General features: G+C 34.2%; 1 protein-coding gene across 1 annotated transcript in view; it reads right to left on the bottom strand.

Moving 5' to 3' along the window:
- Nucleotides 1-22,501, bottom strand: part of LOC126718201 (receptor-like protein EIX1) — an 89,027-nt gene that overhangs the window by 27,157 nt on the left and 39,369 nt on the right. The window lies entirely within an intron of this gene.

Genomic DNA, 22,501 nt, shown 5'->3' with positions numbered 1-22,501 from the left:
CGAGACTGTTGATGGGTTTTATTTATTTATTATATATTAACACGATAGCATTTAAATTTATGAGTTATGACATCAATATCATTTATTAGTTTATTTATTTATTACTAAGAGTATTGTAACTTGTAACTTAACTGGCTGGCACCTTTAGGTATTTCTTACAGAAACATTCGTGGTTCAAACCTTCTCACCTCCAATATAAAAAAAAAAAAAAATGACACAAATTAGTTTTTGATATAGGTGGGATTCGAACCTGAATCTTTTTTTCAAAGATAAAGAGACTTTTCTAGTTGATCTCGTTAGAACCCATGAAAATAGAGAAGTTGTGGGAACATGGAATTTGTATTTTAAGTTTATCTTTTAATTGTTAAAATACTTTTTTGCCTTTGAATCCTTTTTTCAAAGATAAAGAGACTTTTCTAGTTAATCTCGTTAGAACCCATGAAAATAGAGAAGTTGTGGGAACATGGATTTTGTATTTTAAGTTTATCTTTTAATTGTTAAAATACTTTTTTGCCTCTGATTTGTGTTTTTAAGAAAAATAAGTTGAAATAAACGATAAAGAATTCTAACAGCAGGTGATTTTTTTTTTTTTTTTAATTTTGGTTCAAAGTATGGGAGCTTGGTCAAGCCTTCTTTGGAAAAATATGATTCAAGTCAAGTTAATTGTGGAAAATAGGAGTCATTGTAAAAAATTTGAGCAGGACCTAAGCAACAACCTGTGGGTGACAAATTGACAATGAAAGAATTCTAAGCATCAACCAATGGGTGACAATGAAAGAATTCTCATTTGAGCCCATGAAAATGGTGAAGTTGTTTTTTAAAAATGTGAATTTTGTTTTTTAAGTTTATCTTTTAATTATTAAAATAATTTTTTCCTTTGATTTGTATTTTTAAGAAAATTAATTTGAAATAAAGGATAAAAAAATTTTATTTTTAAAAGAGTGGATATTAAGGGTCCTAGCAGCATGTTGTAATTATTTCATTAAAAAAAAATGTAGATTTTGTATTCTAAGTTTATCTTTTAATTGTTAAAACACTTTTTTGCCTTTGATTTGTGTTTTTAAGAAAATTAATTTGAAATACATGAAAAATAATTCTAACAGTAGGTGAAACTTTTTTTTTTTTTTTTTTTTGGTTCACGGTATGGGAGCTTGGTCAAGCCTTCTTTGGAAAAATACAAGTCAAGTCAAGTTAATTGTGGAAAATAAGAGTCATCGTAATAAATTTGAGCAAGACCTAAGCAACAACTAGTGGGTGACAAATTGACAATGAAAGATTTCTAAGCATCAACTAGTGGGTGACAATGAAAGAATTCTCAGTTGAACCCATGAAAATGGCGAAGTTGTTTTTTAAGAATTGGATTTTGTTTTTTAAGTTTATCTTTTAATTATTAAAATACTTTTTCCCTTTGATTTGTATTTTTAAGAAAATTAATTTGAAACAAAGGGTAAAAAAAAATTATTTTTAAAAGAGTACATATCAAGGGTCCTAGCGGTATGTTATAATTATTTCTTAAGAAAAAAAGAATGGGGATATTGTATTTTAAGCTTATCTTTTAATTGTTATAACACTTCTTTGCCTTAGATTTGTGTTTTTAAGAAAATTAATTTGAAATAAACGATAAAGAATTCTAACAGTAGGTGAAACTTTTTTGTTTTTTTAATTTTGGTTCACGGTATGGGAGCTTGGTCAAGCCTTCTTTGGAAAAATATGAGTCAAGTCATGTTAATTGTGGAAAATAGGAGTCATCGTAATAAATTTGAGCAGGACCAAAGCAACAACTAGTGGGTGACAAATTGACAATGAAAGAGTTATAAGCATCAACCAGTGGGTGACAATGAAAGAATTCTCATTTGAACCCATGAAAATGGTGAAGTTGTTTTTTAAGTTTATCTTTTAATTATAAAAATACTTTTTCCCTTTGATTTGTATTTTTAAGAAAATTAATTTGAAATAAAAGATAAAAAAATTTTATTTTTAAAAGAGTGCATAATAAGGGTCCTAGCAACATACTGTAATTATTTCTCAAAAAAAAAAAAAAAAAGAATGTGGATTTTGTATTTTAAGTTTATCTTTTAATTGTTAAAACACTTTTCTGCCTTTGATTTGTGTTTTTAAGAAAACTAATTCGAAATAAACGATAAAGAATTCTAAAAGTAGGTGAATTTTTTTTTTTTTTTTAATTTTGGTTCACAGAATGGGAGCTTGGTCAGGCCTTCTTTGGGAAAATACGAGTCAAGTCAAGTTAATTGTGGAAAATAGGAGTCATTGTAAAAAATTTGAGCACGACCTAAGCAACAACTAGTGGGTGACAAATTGACAATGAAAGAAATCTAACTGTCAACCGGTGGGTGACAATGAAAGAATTCTCATTTGAGCCCACAAAAATGGTGAAGTTGTTTTTTAAGAATGTGGATTTTGTTTTTTAAGTTTATCTTTTAATTTTTAAAATACTTTTTTTCCTTTGATTTGTATTTTTACGAAAATTAATTTGAAATAAAGGATAAAAAAATTTTATTTTTAAAAGAGTGGATATTAAGGGTCCTAGTAGCATGTTGTAATTATTTCTCAAAAAAAAAAAAAAAAAGTGGATTTTGTATTTTAAGTTTCTCTTTTAATTGTTAAAACATTTTTTTGCCTTTGATTTGCATTTTTAAGAAAAATAATTTGAAATAAATGATAAAGAATTCTAACAGTAGGTGATTTTTTTTTTTTTTTTTTTTAATTTTGGTTCACGGTATGGGAGCTTGGTCAAGCCTTCTTTGGACAAAGATGAGTCAAGTCAAGTTAATTTTGGAAAATAGGAGTCATCGTAAAAAATTTGGGCACGACCTAAGCAACAACTAGTGGGTGACAAATTGACAATGAAAGAAATCTAAGCCTCAACCGGTGGGTGACAATGAAAGAATTCTCAGTTGAACCCATGAAAATGGTGAAGTTGTTTTTAAGAATGTGGATTTTGTTTTTTAAGTTTATCTTTTAATTATTAAAATACTTTTTTTTCCTTTGATTTGTATTTTTAAGAAAATTAATTTGAAATAAAGGATAAAAAAAATTTATTTTTAAAAGAGCGGATATTAAGGGTCCAGCAGCATGTTGTAATTATTTCTCAAAAAAAGAAATGCGGATTTTGTATTTTAAGTTTACCTTTTAATTTTTAAAACAATTTTTTGCCTTTGATTTGTGTCTTTAAGAAAATTAATTTGAAATAAACGATAAAGAATTCTAACAGTAGGTGAAATTTTTTTGTTTTTTTAATTTTGGTTCACGGTATGGGAGCTTGGTCAAGCTTTCATTGGAAAAATACGAGTCAAGTCAAGTTAATTGTGGAAAATAGGAGTAATCGTAGTAAATTTGAGCAGGACCTAAGATACAACTAGTGGATGACAAATTGACAATGAAAGAATTCTAAGCATCAACCGGTGGGTGAGAATGAAAGAATTCTCATTTGAACCCATGAAAATGGTCAAGTTGTTTTTTAAGAATGTGGATTTTGTTCTTTAAGTTTATCTTTTAATTTGATAGGCCAAAACGAATTGACTCCTTGTGATAAATCAACCAATTAATTTAGCTAAGTTAATTAACATGCAAATGTGTGGTAGCACAAACAAATCACCAATAAACTAAGTATGTAACGGAAAATAAATTTGACACGGTAATTTGTTTACGAATGGGGAAAACCTACACGGCAAAAACCCCACCGGGTGATTTTAAAATCACAACTCCCAAAATTCCACTATTAGCACAACAAGCGGTTACAAGTAAAGGAATCCCAGTACTTTATACCAACCTACAGTTGAACCCTTACCCCAATACCCATTTGGACTTGTTCTGTAGTGACAATTTCTCCTTTTGATGCACGGCTCCCAAGCACGTGACTATCCAATTGCGCGGATCCCAGTATGCGACTTCAATCACCAACTAGAGAAGGTTGTTAGTTACAAAGTTCTTCAGTTCATCCACACAACGAAGATCAAGAAGATGCTTGGTCACAAAACCCTACGATGCCCATACACAGCAAGTTCTTCAGAAGAGATGAACTAGGGCAAAACTTTGTCTCTGGTCACGATCTGCTTGAACAAACTATTCTCAAAGCTTGTGCAACTTGTGAACACTTTGACGGCCCTTAAAATAATCCTTTTATATGTCTAGAGTTGTGAGAAAATAAATCTCAAACACATAAACACGGATTGGAGTCAAAACAAAATTGAAAATTTGTTTTTCATAAACCTCGATAGATACACTATCTATCAAGCCGCTGTCGAGCCTCGAGGCTGAACAGCTCTTTAAGCTTGATAGATAACTAGCTGTCAAGCTAGCTATTAAGCTTTAATGACAGACACTTTTCAGCTTGAATCTTGGATAGACTTGCATTGCTTCAACACTTGATCTTGAAACACAGTTTCTTGAAGTACTAAAAACACCTATATCTACCTAATTACAAGTAAAGTGCATTTTGTCAAAAGATTAGCCAATTACATAAAATAGTGACATATGTTCCTAACAAGTGAATCACCTATGTTCTAACAATCTCCCCCTTTGGCAATCTGTGACAAAACCACATCAAACAAATGAACATATGACAGAAGTCATAAATCACTCAACTCATATTCACTTGTTGAATATAATAAAATCTATCCTAACACAAACTCTTGAAAAACTTTGCAAGAAGAGAGTTTATGGCAAGTAGACTTTCACAACCTGTATTTCTAAAACACTTTAAACAAAACTCATCAAGGCATCTTTGTGTGAAACAGAAATAATAAATTGCATACAAGTAATATGAAGCATGTATATAAAGAGAGAAAAGAAACAACACATGTAAAGGGTAGGTGAAAGAAAAACATACATCCACATAAGGAAGATAAGTACAATGTATGTCAATAATGGTCACAAGACCTAAAGTACAAGAACAAGTATCTATAAAAGAAAGAAAAGAAAAGATACATAAAACCATCACTACATCCCTTAAGATATCAACACTCTCCCTAACAAAAATGTCTTATACTAACTCTCCCCCTAAGTATGACTACTCTCATATAGGTAAAAGTGTCAAGTAGACATCTCATCGGTAAAGTTAGCATCTCCATCATCATTATCAGAAGCATCATCTTCATCACCACCATCATCATCCTCATCCTTAGAATCAAAATTAGAAGCCATTGGAGGAGGTGGAGGAGAAGCCGCTAGAGCAAAACCGCCCATAGTCGCCTGCCACTGTGTGATACGACCGACACAAACGTTCACCTAATACAGCTCTGTAGAGAGTGTATCAAGGCGAGCATCCATGCGCTGTAGTTGCGCTATGATGTCCCCTAGTGACACATCGCTCGAAGAAGAGGAGGGAGTGGATATAGATGGAGTAGATCAGGATGGAGCCAAACGGGAGGGAGGAGCTACGGAATTCATTTGCTGTGACCTAAATTGCGCCTCGCTATGTTTAACGGTAGCGGTGTCTATGGCACACATGACAGAAAAATAGGTGGAAGAGGGAAAAGGAACAGAAAAATGGCATAGGATTCTCGTGATAGCCGAATGAAAGATAAGCTTATCACGGGTAGCCGTATCCCTAAACACATCTATAAGAGAAAAAATAAAATGTGAAGGAAAATCAATAGTGAGGTGCTCTAACAAAGAAAGCAAAAATCGAGCACGAGACTCTATGATAGAGTTATAGTGAGAGAGTGGGTGTAAAACAAAAGTCATCACCATGTTTCTGAATCTAGGACCTTTAGCAAAGGACTTACATAGTGTAAACTGACGGTCACCCCAATCAGAAGGGCTCTCGTAGAAAGTAGAGATCATCTCATCTTTGGACACAGTCCTTAGACGATCACATCCAGGGTAGTCAAGGTGCTCTACCCTCGAAACATGAAGCACATTCGCAACAAGCTGCAGTGTGACAACAATGCGCGTACCTCGAACGTGAGTATGAAAGAGAGGTACTAAAGAATTAATTCCATGCATGTTGGAGTAAAACTCCTGGATCAGCACGGAAGGACAAGTGATTGAGACATCACAGAGTAACTCCCAACCCCAACTGTGAATGACAGAGGGTAGGTCAGTGTCGAAAAAATCTGACAAAATGACTCGGCGTTCCAAATGAACACCTCGTTGAGAAAAGTTCTCTGAGAAGTCCTTTTGGGCATCCTCATCACGGAACCAGATATGAGAAGGAGTAGGATCAGAGGAAGATGACGCCCCAGAACGAAGAGGGTTCTGGGACAGAGTGGATTTATGTTTTGGTGCCATAGACACGACTAACGTAAACAAGAAAGAGAGGGGGAAGAAAGAGACAATCAGAAAAGCTCCAAACAGTTCAAATATAGCAAGTATATAGAAAGAGGAGTACGTATGCATGGGGATGCATGAACATGTGACATGCAAAAGAAATTGCATCATGGGCTCAGCCCAATCCAATCCTACCAGCACACAGTCAATTGAACACATCTAAAATGCATGATAATACTGTGATTATGCTAATATGAGATTTTAAACTCATTTAAGCAAAAACCCATCCCAAAATTTCAACAATCACTCAACAATTTTGAGAAACCCCAAAATTTTGCAAAATCCCCAAAACCTAGGTTTCAAAACATGAAATGCATGAAGAATGAGAGATTAGAAGCTTACCAAGTGAAGAAACACTTGATTAATCTCGAAGAATGCTTGAGGAAGAGGTTAGATGTGAAGGAGAGAGTGTTTGGGAGATGAACAGGTGCGGACAAATCAAGAGAGATCGAGGAAATGAGAATCAGATCACGAAGAGCATATATATAGATCCTCAGTAATTCTCGACAGATAGAGGTGTCGAGAGGCGTCGAGACATATGTTGAGGAAGTTGTTAAGAAAAACAATGTCGACAGATGAAACTGTCGAGGAACAAAGCAAAGACACAAGAAGAGAAGCTCGATCGATCCACCAGCTATCGAGAAGCTATCAAGGGTCCAGAAACTTTTGCAATTGATCCATCAGCTATCGAGGATTTGACGAGATTGCGATAAGAAAAAGCTTAAGAGCTCAACAGATAGCTAGGTGTCGAGGAGGTGTCGAGCTAGCTTTTTTTAAAAACAGTTTTTCGAGAAGAGAAAAACACAGACATGAATGCAATCAAGCACGCAACTCAAAAAGGATCCAATCAGCAATTTAAACTCTCAAAATCATCTCTTAACAACAATTTTAAGCACATAGATCCCAAAAACACACACACACACACACACTAAACAAGTCTAACCAATTTTATATTTCAAAAACAAGTTAAGACAATTTAGTGAGCATACATTAACACATGTAAACCTTGTAATGGCCAAATCACATTATACCTGCACATGTATCAAAAGTAGAAAAGAATGTTGCATGTTGTGTGTGTAAAACATCGCAAGATTGCATAAGTATATACATGTTATGACGAATTGAGATATGAGAAAATCACTTTAACTCAAACACAATCATAACTACTTGATGGGGACTATTACCTTTGAGGTACATCCTATACCTCCCACATCCTTTAGAAGACACGCTCGCAATCATGTTTAAAGCATTTTGATTCTTTTTGCTTTTATTTTCTTTGCCTAATTTTCTTTTAAGCAAAACATGCACGGGCATATAAAAGATAGAAAAGAAATATCCAATTACATTAAGCATTTGATATTGCACTTTTGCTATGCCAAAGCATATAGCTGTCATTAACATTGCACTTTTGCTATGCTGAAGTATACAGATGTCATTTTATGATTAGCGGGCAATAGTGGTGAGATGGTTATTTATGCCTTTCTCTTAGGATTTTTTAGTCCTTCACGTCAAAAAGAGTGATACGAGTGTTAAGTACAAAAGATAACTTAATCATACTCATCACAAACAAGAGCCATAAAGCTCACTTGCTTAGTTGTACATAGAGATGCACATTTAAGCTACAAGAGATACAAAGTTTAGAAAAATTTGTTTCAATGGCCATCCAAGGTACATAAGTACCAATGTACGCAAAACACACACTGTTTTTGTATTTTTTTTTTCAATTTTTTATATATTAAAAACAAAATAAACAAAACTATAAACAAACAAAAACATGTTAAACAAAGCAAAGTATAAAAACTAGACTGACTCAAAATAAATGCAAAAACACACAAGTCATGCAAAAACAAAAATTCAAAGAGAGAGAAGAAAGTGATAGAATCACTTGGAGCCCTTTTCCTTCCACGCCTTGGAAGAACCTTTCCTTTGATTAAACCCTTGAACCAGTGGTAAGGGGGAAGAATTGAAACCGTTCAAGTTCGAAAGGAACATGAGGGCTTTGAGAAGATCTCCAAAGGGAGCAAGAGAGGATTGAAGTTGATTCTGGCTTTCAGATGCTATTATGTCATTGCTCTGTTGAGTGGCTAGCCACTTATAGCAATTTGGTCGAGTATGACCGGCAACTCCACAATGATTACAGAGATGCTACTTCTTTTGTTTAGGCTCTTGAGAGTTAGCCTTCTTAGCCTTAGGGTTCTTAACTTCCTTCTTATCTTGCTTAAGGGGTGCTCCTAAGATAGATTTATCCTTGTCTAAGTTCTCACTAACTAAATCAGTTTTAACATCATTGTTCTCAATTTCAACATTATTGCTAGAAGGAACAAAAATAGTAGTACTAGTTGAAACAATATTAGAGGAAGAGAAACCATACCCTAAACCTGTTCGATTAGAAGCAGATTTTTGAAGACTGAGCATCTCATCAAGCTTTGCACTTGAAGTCCTCTCTAATTGAGCTCTGACTTGAAACAGCTCCGCTTCAAGCTTCTTAGTCTTCTCAGCCAAGAAATTATTTTCGAACCTCAATACTCCAATAGTCTGATTAGCTTCATCAAACTTTGTGGAAAGCTCTTCTCGATTAAGTTCCACATCACTGAGCTTCTTGGTGGTCAACCTATAAAGTTTCTCATGTTTCTTAGAGAGCTTGTACAGTTTCTCATAGGCTGTATGGATGTCATCCTGATCATCCATCTTCTTAAACTTGGACTCTACTAATTCCTCTTCTTCATCCACATCTTCAACAATCTCATCAGTAAGATTGACAGTGGTAGTGAAGGCATTCAAGATTCCATCATCCTCATTGTCGGAATCATCCTTAGGCTTGGTGTCACTCAAAGTAGCAGCAAGTGCCTTGCTTTTCCCAATGCTCTTGAGATATGTAGGACACTTTTGTTTCATGTGACCGAAGCCTTGACACCTAAAGCACTTAGGTCCTGTGGGAACAGTGTACTGACCGCCATCCCTTGCATCCTTCTTCCCTTTGTCTTGGCTCTTGAACTGAGAAGAACTGGATTGCCTACGGTCCTTGTCGAAAAATTTTCCATTGCCATTTTTCATAAACTTCTTGAACTACCTAGTGATGTAGGACTTCATTTTAGAATCTTCATCATCGAAAGACTCATCGGTTTCACTGCTCTTGGTTTTCAATGTTATACTCTTACTCTTGCCCAACTTACCAATCCTTGATAACCTTAGCTCGTAAGTCTGTAAATTACCAACCAGCACTATCAAAGGAATCTTGTCAATATCCTTTAATTCCTCAATTGCGGTGATCTTGGCATGGAATCTCTCGGGCAGAAATTTGAGCACCTTTTTCACAATCTTGGATTCAGGAATGGTTTCCCCAAGATTCAACGCAGAGTTCACTATGTCCTTCAGCTTGACATAGAACTCATCAAATGACTCATCCTCCTCCATCTTAATCTCTTCGAAGCTTGTAGTGAGCCTTTGTAGCTTCGAATCCTTGATAGCCTTGGTTCCCTCATAGGTTGTCTGGAGAATGGTCCAAGCCTCCTTGGCAGTTTCAGTTGAGGATATCTTCTTAAACTCCTCATTGGTGACCGCACTAAATAAGGAATTCAACGCTCTACTGTTGAAGTTTGCCTCCTTGATCATGGCATCATCCCAATCGGTCGATGCTTCTGTAAGCTTAGTCTAGTCTATCTCCACAACTTGCCACACTTTTTCATCTAAAAACTGCAAGAAAGCTCTCATGCATACTTTCCAATATGCATAGTTAGTGTCATCAATTAAAGGAGATATGATTAAAGACTGTCCTCTATCCATGATAAACAGGGGTCAATGGATCAACACAACAAAGATTAAAATCTAATCAGAGTGTGCCTGCTCTGATACCACTTGATAGGCCAAAACGAATTGACCCCTTGTAATAAATTAACCAATTAATTTAGCCAAGTGAATTAATTAAGTTAATTAACATGCAAACGCGTGGTAGCACAAACAAATCACCAATAAACTAAGTATGCAACGGAAAATAAATTTGACACGGTGATTTACTTACGAATGGGGAAAACCTACATGGCAAAAACCCCACCGGGTGATTTTAAGGTCACCACTCCCGAAATTCCACTATTATCACAACAAGCGGTTACAAGTAAAGGAATCCCAGTACCTTATACCAACCTACAGTTGAACCCTTACCCCAATAACCAATTAGACTTGTTCTGTAGTGACAATTTCTCCTTTTGATGCATGACTCCCAAGTACGTGACTAAGCAATTGCGCGGATCCCAGTACGCGACTTCAATCACCAACTAGAGAAGGTTGTTGGCTGCAAAGTTCTTCAATTCATCCACACGATGAAGATCAAGAAGATGCTTGATCACAAAACCCTACGGTGCACATACACAGCAACTTCTTCAAAAGAGATGAACTAGGGCAAAACTTTGTCTCTGGTCACAATCTACTTGAACAAACTATTTTCAAAGCTTGTGCAACTTGTGAGCACTTTGATGGCCCTTAAAATAATCTTTTTATATGTCTAGGGTTGTGAGAAAAGAAAGCCCAAACACATAAACACGGATTGGAGTTAAAACAGAATTGAAAATCTGATTTTCTTAAACCTTGACAGATACCCTATCTGTTGAGCCGCTGTCGAGCCTCGGGGCTGAATAGCTCTTTAAGCTCGATAGATAGCTAGTTGTTGAGCTTTAATGACAGGTACTTTCTAGCTTGAATCTTGGATAGACTTGCATGGCTTCAACACTTGATCTTGAAACATAGTTTCTTGAAGTATTAAAAACACCTAGAGAGAGAAAGTGTGAAGACTCAAGCAACTAAAGATAAAAGAGTTTTCGCGGGTAGCTCGCGACTAAACATCCCGCGAAAAAAATGCATGTGCCCTACACATGACTGGAATGCAAAGAGTCAGGACAAATGGAGACAACTATGTTTCATGAGTAGCTCGCGAGTAAGGCCTTCTCACGAGACACCTAAGAAACAATCTGTTTTGCCAGACTGTGCTATCTGATACACACTTTCTGTACCCACACTATATATACCCACATTACCCACAAAAGTTGAGGAGTCCTTTAGAGAGAAAACCCTAGCCACAAACCTTGAGAGTTAGAGATTGTTATACCCATAATCCTCTACACAATTACTTGTGGATTTTCCCTAACTCCTACCTCTCAATTTCCATATCTTTGAGAGGTTGATAGCCCAAAAACTTACCACACTCTTTTAAAGTGTTCAATGAGGTTTTGGTGCTGCTGGGAAGCATTAGAAGAAGCCAAGGATGGCAAATGCAACATGGAGCTTGTTGCAGGATCCGGAGAACTAGACAAGACATAGTTCCAAGAAGCCTTGTTGGAATAGGAGCTTGGAGGGCTTAGGTACATCGGGTAGATTAGGTTTCAAGGGTCTCTTGCTAACCCATATATCCGAACTAATTGTCTAGTGGATTAATTACTGCTTGGAGGGCAACAAAGAGGTTTTTCGCTAGGTTTTTCGCTGAGTTCTTTGGTTTCCTCTTCGATAACACATCGATGTGTTATCCTGTGTTTGCATTCTTCTTCCCTACTCTTTTACCTTTCATTTTACTGATGTGTTATAATGTTTATGGGTTAGAGTAGCTTGTTTGTTTATCCCCTCGCATTTACTCTATTCCGCACTTAGTATTAAGTTAAAGTAAAATCTATCGAGCCGTAACTTTAATTTGGGGGTCTGAATAGTTCTTGTGTTTTCACACATTTTCGATGGTGAAAAATTGACAATGAAAGAATTCTAAGCACCAACCGGTGGGTGACAATGAAAGAATTCTCATTTGAACCCATGAAAATGGTGAAGTTGTTTTTTAAGAATGTAGATTTTGTTTTTTAAGTTTATCTCTTAATTATTAAAATACTTTTTTTCCTTGGATTTGTATTTTTAAGAAAATTAACTTGAAATAAAGGATAAAAAAAATTATTTTTAAAAGAGTGGATATTAAGGGTCCAAGCAGCATGTTGTAATTATTTCTCAAAAAAAAGAATATGGATTTTGTATTTTTAAGTTTATCTTTTAATTGTTAAAACACTTTTTTGCCTTTGATTTTTGTTTTTAATAAAATTAATTCGAAATAAATGATAAAGAATTCTAACAGTAGGTGAAATTTTTTTGTTTCTTTAATTTTGGTTCACGGTATTGGAGCTTGGTCAAGCCTTCTTTCGAAAATTACGAGTCAAGTCAAGTTAATTGTGGAAAATAGGAGTCATCGTAATAAATTTGAGCAAGACCTAAGCAACAACTAGTGGGTGACAAATTGACAATGAAAGAATTCTAAGCATCAACCGGTGGGTTACAATGAAAGAATTCTCATTTGAACCAATGAAAATGGTGAAGTTGTTTTTTAAGAATGTGGATTTTGTTTTTTAAGTTTATCTCTTAATTATTAAAATACTTTTTTCCTTTGATTCGTATTTTTAAGAAAATTAATTTGAAGTAATGGATAAGAAATTTTTTTTTTAAAAGAGTGGATATTAAGGGTCCTAGCAGCATGTTGTAATTATTTCAAAAAAAATAAAGAGAATGTGGATTTCGTATTTTTGAGTTTATCTTTTAATTGTTAAAACACTTTTTTGCCTTTGATTTGTGTTTTTAAGAAAATTAATTCGAAATAAACGATAAAGAATTCTAATAGTAGGTGTAATTTTTTTGTTTCTTAAATTTTGGTTCACAGTATTGGAGCTTGGTCAAGCCTTCTTTCGAAAATTATGAGTCAAGTCAAGTTAACTGTGGAAAATAGGAGTCATGGTAATAAATTTGAGCAAGACCTAAGCAACAACTAGTGGGTGCCAAATTGACAATGAAAGAATTCTAAGCATCAACCAGTGGGTGACAATGAAAGAATTCTCATTTGAACCAATGAAAATGGTGAAGTTGTTTTTTAAGAATGTGGATTTTGTTTTTTAAGTTTATCTCTTAATTATTAAAATACTTTTTTTCCTTGGATTCGTATTTTTAAGAAAATTAATTTGAAATAAAGGATAAAAAAATTTATTTTTAAAAGAGTGGATATTAAGGGTCCTAGCAGCATGTTGTAATTATTTCTCAAAAAAAAAGAATATGGATTTTGTATTTTTAAGTTTATCTTTTAATTGTTAAAACACTTTTTTAACTTTGATTTTTGTTTTTAAGAAAATTAATTCGAAATAAACGATAAAGAATTCTAACAGTAGGTGAAATTTTTTTGTTTCTTTAATTTTGGTTCATGGTATTGTAGCTTGGTCAAGCTTTCTTTCGAAAATTACGAGTGAAGTCAAGTTAATTGTGGAAAAAGGAGTCATCGTAATAAATTTGAGCAGGACCTAAGCAACAACTAGTGGGTGATAAATTGACAACGAAAGAATTCTAAGCATCAACTGGTGGGTGACAATGAAAGAATTCTCATTTGAACCAATGAAAATGGAGAAGTTGTTTTCTAAGAATGTGGATTTTGTTTTTTAAGTTTATCTGTTAATTATTAAAATTCTTTTTTCCTTTGATTCGTATTTTTAAGAAAATTAATTTGAAGTAATGGATAAAAAAAATTTATTTTTAGAAGACTAGATATTGAGGGTCCTAACAACATGTTGTAATTATTTCTAAAAAAAAAGAATGTGGATTTCGTATTTTTGAGTTTATCTTTTAATTGTTAAAACACTTTTTTGCCTTTGATTTGTGTTTTTAAGAAAATTAATTTGAAATGAACAATAAAGAATTCTAATAGTAGGTGAAATTTTTTTGTTTTTTTAATTTTGGTTCACGGTATGGGAGCTTGGTCTAGCCTTTTTTGGAAAAATACGAGTCAAGTCAAGTTAATTGCGGAAAATAGGAGTCATCATAATAAATTTGAGCAGGACCTAAGCAACAACTAGTGGGTGACAAATTGACAATGAAAGAATTCTAAGCATCAAACAGTGGATGACAATGAAAGAATTCTCATTTGAACCCATGAAAATGGTGAAGTTGTTTTTTTAAGGATGTGGATTTTGTTTTTTAAGTTATCTTTTAATTATTAAAACACTTTTTTCCTTTGATTCGTATTTTTAAGAAAATTAATTTTAAATAAAGGATAAAAAAAATTATTTTTGAAAGAGTGGATATTAAGGGTCCTAGCAGCATATTATAATTATTTCTCGAAAAAAAGATTGTGGATTTTGTATTTTTAAGTTTATCTTTTAATTATTAAAACACTTTTTTGCCTTTGATTTGTGTTTTTAAGAAAATTAATTTTAAATAAACGGTAAAGAATTCTAACAATAGGTGAAATTTTTTTGTTTCTTTAATTTTGGTTCACAGTATGGGAGCTTGGTCAAGCTTTCTTTGGATAAATATGAGTCAAGTCAAGTTAATTGTGGAAAATAGGAGTCATCATAATAAATATTAGTAGGACCTAAGCAACAACTAGTGGGTGACAAATTGATAGTGAAAGAATTCTAAGCATCAACCGGTGGGTGACAATGAAAGAATTCTCATTTGAACCCATGAAAATGGTGAAGTCGTTTTTTAAGAATGTGGATTTTGGTTTTTAAGTTTATCTCTTAGTTATTAAAATACTTTTTTCCTTTTATTTGTATTTTTAAGAAAACTAATTTGAAATAAAGGATGAAAAAAATTTATTTTTAAAAGAGTGGATATTAAGGGTCCTAGTAGCATTTTGTAATTATTTCTCAAAAAAAAAGAATATGGATTTTGTATTTTTAAGTTTATCTTTTAATTGTTAAAACACTTTTTTGCCTTTGATTTTTGTTTTTAAGAAAATTAATTCGAAATAAACGATAAAGAATTCTAACAGTAGGTGAAATTTTTTTGTTTCTTTAATTTTGGTTCATGGTATTGGAGCTTGGTCAAGCTTTCTTTCGAAAATTACGTGTGAAGTCAAGTTAATTGTGGAAAATAGGAGTCATCGCAATAAATTTGAGCAGGACCTAAGCAACAACTAGTGGGTGATAAATTGACAACAAAAGAATTCTAAGCATCAATTGGTGGGTGACAATGAAAGAATTCTCATTTGAACCAATGAAAATGGTGAAGTTGTTTTTTAAGAATGTGGATTTTGTTTTTTAAGTTTATTTGTTAATTATTAAAATTCTCTTTTCCTTTGATTCGTATTTTTAAGAAAATTAATTTGAAGTAATGGATAAAAAAAATTTATTTTTAAAAGAGTGGATATTAAGGGTCCTAACAGCATGTTGTAATTATTTCTAAAAAAAAAAGAATGTGGATTTCGTATTTTTGAGTTTATCTTTTAATTGTTAAAACACTTTTTTGCCTTTGATTTGTGTTTTTAAGAAAATTAATTTGAAATGAACAATAAAGAATTCTAATAGTAGGTGAAATTTTTTTGTTTTTTTAATTTTGGTTCACAGTATGGGAGCTTGGTCTAGCCTTTTTTGGAAAAATACGAGTCAAGTCAAGTTAATTGTGGAAAATAGGAGTCATCATAATAAATTTGAGCAGGACCTAAGCAACAACTAGTGGGTGACAAATTGACAATGAAAGAATTCTAAGCATCAAACAGTGGATGACAATGAAAGAATTCTCATTTGAACCCATGAAAATGGTGAAGTTGTTTTTTTAAGGATGTGGATTTTGTTTTTTAAGTTATCTCTTAATTATTAAAACACTTTTTTCCTTTGATTCGTATTTTTAAGAAAATTAATTTTAAATAAAGGATAAAAAAAATTATTTTCGAAAGAGTGGATATTAAGGGTCCTAGCAGCATATTATAATTATTTCTCAAAAAAAAGATTGTGGATTTTGTATTTTTAAGTTTATCTTTTAATTATTAAAACACTTTTTTGCCTTTGATTTGTGTTTTTAAGAAAATTAATTTTAAATATACGGTAAAGAATTCTAACAATAGGTGAAATTTTTTTGTTTCTTTAATTTTGGTTCACAGTATGGGAGCTTGGTCAAGCTTTCTTTGGATAAATATGAGTCAAGTCAAGTTAATTGTGGAAAATAGGAGTCATCATAATAAATATTAGCAGGACCTAAGCAACAACTAGTGGGTGACAAATTGATAGTGAAAGAATTCTAAGCATCAACCGGTGGGTGACAATAAAAGAATTCTCATTTGAACCCATGAAAATGGTGAAGTTGTTTTTTAAGAATGTGGATTTTGGTTTTTAAGTTTATCTCTTAGTTATTAAAATACTTTTTTCCTTTTATTTGTATTTTTAAGAAAACTAATTTGAAATAAAGGATGAAAAAAATTTATTTTTAAAAGAGTGGATATTAAGGGTCCTAGTAGCATTTTTTAATTATTTCTCAAAAAAAAAGAATATGGATTTTGTATTTTTAAGTTTATCTTTTAATTGTTAAAACACATTTTTCCCTTTAATTTGTGTTTTTAAGAAAATTAATTTGAAATAAACGATAAAGAATTCTAACAATTGGTGAAATTTTTTTGTTTTTAAAATTTTGGTTCACGGTATGGGAGCTTGGTCAAGCCTTCTTTCGAAAAATACGAGTCAATTTAATCAACCTTTTTGTTGGCTTTATTCCTTGCTAATTTTCTTGTAATTCAGCATTTAGAAGCCACAGGTGGGAATTATGTAAGTGTAGTGTGTGAGAGAGTGTGAAGAAAAGCTCAAAAGTGTGCAATCAAGAAGGGCCTCGCAACTGGATCTCGCGACTGGCGAGTTGCCAAAGGAGGCACCCGTGTGAAGCATGCAAGGGAGCTGAAGAGTCATGCTAGCTGGAGCACTATAAGACATAACTTCTAGTCTGGCCAGGCAGTTAGCTCCGGACTCATTCCAGTCGCGAGCCCGAGTCGCCAGACAGCTCTGTTTGTTACAAACCTAACCTTTCGCATTCCAAACACACACCAGTATAAATACCCTTATACCTATGTATTGTAGAGAGCTTCCATAGAGAATTTTGAGAGAGAAACCCTAGAGAAAAACAAGATTGACTCATCCACAATCTTTATACTTTGATTCTCCAAATTCCTCTACTTTCATCCTCTCCATTGTTACATCCTTGACAGATACATTAGCCAAATCCTTATCTCACCATATCTATATTTGTGAGAAGGTTATTTGGTGCTTAGGAAGCAGTTAGGAAGAGACCAATTGATATTGGTTGATGCAATGGGCTAATTGTGGAATCTAGTAAGCTAGAGAAAACAAAGGTTCGGCGTAACCTCGTTGGAGCAAGAAGCTTGGAGGGCTTAGGTACACTAGGTAGATTAGGCTTGGAGGGTCTTCTGCACTTCATGTATCCCAACTTTATTCTCTAATGGATTATTGACTGCTTAGAGGGCAGCGGAGAGGTTTTACGCTGAAGACTTCAGTTTCCTCTTCGATAACACATCGCTGTGTTGTCTTTGTGTTTGCATCTCTCTTCCCTTAATCTTTGCCATTTAATTGCTGTTGTGGTTGTGATTATTTTCGATTTAGATTGTTTTATCAATTCTGTTTTAGCTTATTTTCATATTCCGCATATACATTGTTTGATAATTAGCTTGAATTGATAATTTGTAATTCGGGGGTCTAAATGTTCATAGGTGTTTAACACACTATTTGAACATTCAATTGGTATCAGAGCAAGTGCACTTGTTGTGGTTTAATTATCTTAGTGCGATCCTTGACCCCGTTTGAGATGGATTGATCTAAATCTATAAATGTTCCACCATATTTTGATGGTAGCAACTATGTCTTTTGGAAAGTCCAGATGAGGGCATTCTTGTGTTCAATTGGTGAAACCGTTTCGGATGCGGTTGGATGGACTTGGCCGGAGGCTGCTAAATCCATATGGGATAAGGCAGCCCTTACGATAGCTAACGCTAACAGTAAAGTTTTGAATGCAATTTTTTGTGGTGTTTCTCTAGATGAGTTTCACAGGATTTCTCACGTAACTGTTGCCAAGGAGGCGTTGCAAATATTGGAGACCACGTATGAAGGAACATAGAAGGTGAAAGACACTAAGTTGCAAATGCTAACCACTCAGTTTGAAGAGTTGAAAATGAGTGAAGATGAGTCATTTGACTCATTCTATGGCAAACGGAATGAGGTGGTTATTGGCAAGTTCAACTTGGGTGAGAAAACGGAGGACTCAAAGATAGTGAGGAAAATTCTTTGATCATTGCTAGAGAGCTTTCGTGCAAAGGTTACAGCAATTGAAGAGAGTAAGGATCTTGATGATATCAAAGTTCAAGAACTAATTGGCTCACTTCAAACATATGAGCTATCATTGCCATCACAAAGGAAAAGCAAATCCTTTGCTCTTAAGACAATTAATGAGAGGGTGGAAGCCCACGACTCAACGAATAAGGATGAAGTCAATAAAGATGTGGCATATCTTGTGAAGAATTTCCAAAATTTCTTGAAGCTCAAGAAGAATGGAAAGTTTGCTAAGAAGGGAAAATTCCCAAATTTCAGAAAGGAGAAAAAGGATTTCAAGAGGAAAGATGGGAAGGACTCTCAATCCTCTCAAGGAATCACGTGTTTCGAATGCAACGGACATGGACATCTCAAGAAAGAGTGTCCCAATTATTTGAGAGCGAAAGGCAAAGTGTATGCCACTACTTTTAGTGATTCAGACTCCTCTAATTCAGATTCAGATGAAAGCTGTGATAGAGAGGGAAACTTCTCAGCATTCATGACCATTGCTCCTATGGAATCTTCAGATGATTTAGGTGCGCTAGTGGAAGAGCTTGGTGAGCACACTGAATTGGAGTCAATTGGGATAGTGGAGGAATCTGATGATAAGGAAGATGACGGAACAGTGGGACTGCAAGAGACCTATAATTCCCTCCTTGAGAAGACCAGTGAATATGCAAAAGTGGCTAACGCAGCCATTAAAAAGATGAAGAAAGCGAAGGAAGATTATAGAAGTCTTTTAGTCCGATATAAGGAGACCAAATGTGAAATGGAGATGCTGAACGAAGAGTTAACCAAAGCTTATTCAAAAATCAAATTCCTTGAGCTTGAGGTGATTCAAGTGAATGCTAAAGTAAAGCGAGTTTCCTCCTAAAATCTTGATGATGTTCTTGCTCGTCAAAACCATTCACCGACAGAAGCAAATTGGGATACACCGGAGAGAGTAGTTCAGCTGCAAATACATCCAAGGAAATGAAGTTTATGAAGGCCAAGGAACCGATGGTAGTCACCACTACTGCTGAGAATTTGAAGGTGGAGAAGAAGAGGAATGTGACTGAACAACGGTTTATGACTAAGCCTCCTAACCAATCAATGGTCAAACCTAAGGGTAAAGGGAAATCACTCCCAAAGTCACAAAGAGGTCTGAGAACCCAACACTTCTGCCATCACTGTGGAATTCAAGGATACACCAGATCAAATTGTCATAAGCTTAAAGCATTGAAGAATTCAAGTGCTCAAAGGTCGAGAGGACCAAAACATGCAAAGGGAATTGGACTGCTAAGCAATCAAAAGGTCAAGAAGGTGATCCCGGAGTGAGGGATATGATGTGGATGATTGATGCATTCACCACCTATTTGGCAAGCTTCACCAGAAGGTTTGAAATTCACAACGATTGTACCCAATCCTCTAGGGATATCACCCCAAACGCAAGTGTTGTGTGGGTGAAGAAAGGTACACATGCATAAGCATTAAAACATGTCCATGCATTAATACTTCCTATGTTTTGTGACATTGATTGTTTGTGTGACTTTTTTTTTTTTTTTTCCTCTATGTGTTAAAAATTCTTTGTTTGTTTGCTATTTGCTTTGAATGTTTTTACATTATTTTTTATCAATCTTTTCTTGCTTTTATGTCAAAAATTCAAAAACACATAAAAAGTAGAAATTCCAAAAAGTTTGATCGGCATTGTTGTGTTTTGTCACAAGCATGTTTTGCCTTGTACCTTTGTACTAATGACTTTGTGCATTTACAAGCGTAGCTTGTTCTTCATGCACTCATATTATTGTGGGAAAATCTTGACATCTATGTGACTATTGTAAATAGATCTTCAAACTTGTCATGAATGATTACTCAATGGTTTTGTTGATCTTGAAACTTGCATAGACTTGTGCCTATATATCTTCCCAATATATATATATATATTGCTTAAAGAGCTTAACAAATGTAAATCTCAAAATGAAAAGAGATAATGAGTTGCAAAAGCCGTCGCACATACTAATATTTGACTAGGACGAAGGGAAAGCGACCTTTTATGAAAATGTATGATGCCCAAAAAGCCAAAGGCTTGTTCATCAAATTGAAATATCAAAAATTTCAGGTATCGATCTCAAAATGAGATGTATTGATTCAAAAAGATCAAATGTCATGATGAGAATAGAGCCAAATGAAAAGTTTCAAAATTAAGTAATCAAGTTTATGTAGGAGGTCATATATGCATATTTCTATAATTGAGATTGGTCACTTTTCCTCGTGCTAATTGTGTATGACTTGATTGAATTGATCATTGAAGCTTCACATTAGATTAAGGACTATCTCATTTTTGATACCCACACACATCACACATGTTTATGTTCAATAAATGCCTTATTCATTTGTGTGATTGTACTTGATGAAATGTGTTGCACATGCTCAATTATATGTTGATCAAACACAAAAAGATTTTTGAGTGTTTTAATTTTTTTTGGAAAGTATTTTGTTTTTGCAAAAAGCAAAAATTTCTAAAACTGTGCAGCCCTATTCTGGCGACTTGGTTCGCGGGTCAATCCAGTTGCATGCCTCAGTTGCGAGCTTATACAAAAGGTTTTCACGACTCACTGGCGGGTCATAGTCCCAGTCACGAAAAAGACTTAGAAATTTTTTCAAAAATATGAGTTTTTAGATTTCTTGTAACTCGGTTTGGCGACTTGTTCACGAGTGGAAGCTCCAGTCACGAGGTTCACTCAGAAACTTTCACAGCTCCCTTCGCGACTTCCTCGCGGGTGGAACTTCCAGTCGCAAAAAACACTTAGACAAATTTTTAAAAATTTTTGTCACAGGGTGTTTGGTAACTTGTCCTGACGACTTGTTCGCGACTTGTTTCAATCGCGAAAAACGCGTGTTTTGCACTTTAAGGATAGTTTTTAAAACTTTTCAGTTTTCCCTCGAACATTTTTTATTGTTCATTGTCTTGTCCATTCATCTCTCTCACAAACTCACCATGTTACTCTAAAAAACCACCATTTTTCTTCATCATCTCTATTTCAAACTTCAAGAAAAGGTATGGGTTTTCTATTTTTTTTCTAAGTGTTTCATTTTTATAGCCTTGATTTCTTGGATTTTTGAGTTGTTGTTGAGATTTGATATATATGATGTTCGAATATGGGTTGGGATCATTTTGTTGGGTTTGATTGAATGGGTTTTGTTGATTGTGATAATATGATGTCTAATACACATGCTCTCATGATTGAATCTCATTTTTGAGTTTGACACTTGTTCTGAGGTGTGTTGTGCATTTCATACCCATTGTAAAATGTCTACGAGACATTTTCTTGTGTTCTAGGGATTTTGTGTTAACCACTGTTTGTGAGATGTCTTTAGTATACACTAATTGTTATTTACTTCTCTAGTTATGTGTTTTGCTTTTTACCCTAGGTTGCTCTTGAAATGTTTTGAGCACACACTCACTTTGTGATATGTTTAAAAGTTTGTGATAAAACTCTACTGTGTTTTGTTGTTGTGTGTTCTCTCATGACAAGTTGTGTCTGAACTGTGCTGTAGACTGAATCTTTGGTCTAACTCTTTGTCCATTTTAGTGATACTAATTTGTTACTAATTTTTGGTGTTACCATATGTTGTGCTCTATTTTTTGGTCTTTGCTGCTATGTTTGTGCAGATGACTCCAAAGAAGAAGACCACTGCACAAAAGGCTGACAAGAGTAAGAAAATGGACAATACAAAGTTCAGGTCTACCAAACATTTTGAGAGATACAATTAGTTCTATTTGAAGGCTCCCATCATTCAAAAAAGATTTGTGGATTTGGTTGATTTAAAGGACTCTTTTATTCCTAGTTGTTTTCAAGACAGAGGTCGGGAAAAGCTACTAAGTGATCTGCCTGGGGTATGTGAACCTTTGATCAGAGAATTCTATGCGAATGCTGTCTTAAGAAAGGATGAGATCAATTGTTGAATAAGAGGCCATGAATTCAACATTGATTTGGAGGACATTGATGAGGTGCTTGGTTTTGAGGAATTGGACCATGATTTCACACACTACAAGGACAGAATACTCTCTATAGAAACTGTCCAATCTCATATTTATGAAGTTAGAAAGGGAAGATGCCTCAACACTACTGCCTTTCCAACTG

This window comes from Quercus robur, chromosome 3, assembly GCF_932294415.1.
Source record: "Quercus robur chromosome 3, dhQueRobu3.1, whole genome shotgun sequence".
Taxonomy (NCBI): Eukaryota; Viridiplantae; Streptophyta; class Magnoliopsida; order Fagales; family Fagaceae; genus Quercus; species Quercus robur.
Note: the sequence above shows the minus strand (reverse complement) of the source record. Positions and strands in the feature narration are given on the sequence as shown.